The sequence below is a fragment of the Lemur catta genome, chromosome 3 (genome assembly GCF_020740605.2).
Source record: "Lemur catta isolate mLemCat1 chromosome 3, mLemCat1.pri, whole genome shotgun sequence".
Classification (NCBI taxonomy): Eukaryota; Metazoa; Chordata; class Mammalia; order Primates; family Lemuridae; genus Lemur; species Lemur catta.
This window is the reverse complement of record NC_059130.1, coordinates 118,466,399-118,467,117: the sequence shown is the minus strand read 5'-3', so window position 1 is coordinate 118,467,117 and position 719 is coordinate 118,466,399. Positions and strand designations below refer to the sequence as shown.

Below are 719 nucleotides of genomic sequence, written 5' to 3'. Positions count from 1 at the left end.
AACTCAGTGTGGAAACAGGCTCAGAGAAGTTAGGACTAGCTCAAATCCCAGCTGCTGCGGGGACGGAGGAGGGATGACAGAGCTTGGGTTTAAGCCCAAGTCTTAATTTCCCAAAGCCTGGTGGCTTTCAAGCTTATTTTTTACCCTGACCCACAATAATAAATATATTGTGAGCCAGGCACTGTGGTATGCACCTGCAGTCCCAGTTACTCAAGAGGCTGAGGTAGGAGGATCACTTCAGGCCAGGAGTTAAAGGCTGTAGTGTGCTGTGATCTCGCCTGAGTAGCCACTGCACTCCAGCCTGGGCAACATAGTGAGACCCCATCTCTAAAAATTAAAACAAAGACAAAAATAAACATACTGTGATCCAGCACACACCTATGTGTAAATGAAACAAAAAAAATTTAAAATAATCATTACCCTTTTCCTGCAATACACAGGTAGTTGCTGACATTAGCAAGATGCTTGATCGTTTTGTAGTTCATAAGCATGATGACTGGGTTTTCACACGCATTCATGAGATGTGCCTTCCTTAATCTTTGTTATGACATCTGCACATTACCCATCTGACATGAAAAAAAAAGATGCTATTTACAGCCCACTAAATCGTGTCCCAGCTACTCTTGGGTGATGACCCATTGTTTGAAAAACGGTGTTCTACCCTTGCTGCCTCACTCCCACATGGCTTAGTTCTTATTCCCAGTGAAGGCCAGACTCCT

The 719-nt window shown here is 43.9% G+C and overlaps 1 non-coding gene across 1 annotated transcript; it reads left to right on the top strand.

Annotated features, from left to right (window-relative positions):
- Positions 1–468: 468 nt before the first annotated feature.
- Positions 469–572, top strand: LOC123636310. Its single transcript, XR_006734497.1, has one exon. It is a non-coding gene; the product is annotated as a small nucleolar RNA U13 (small nucleolar RNA).
- The last annotated feature ends 147 nt before the right edge of the window (positions 573–719 follow it).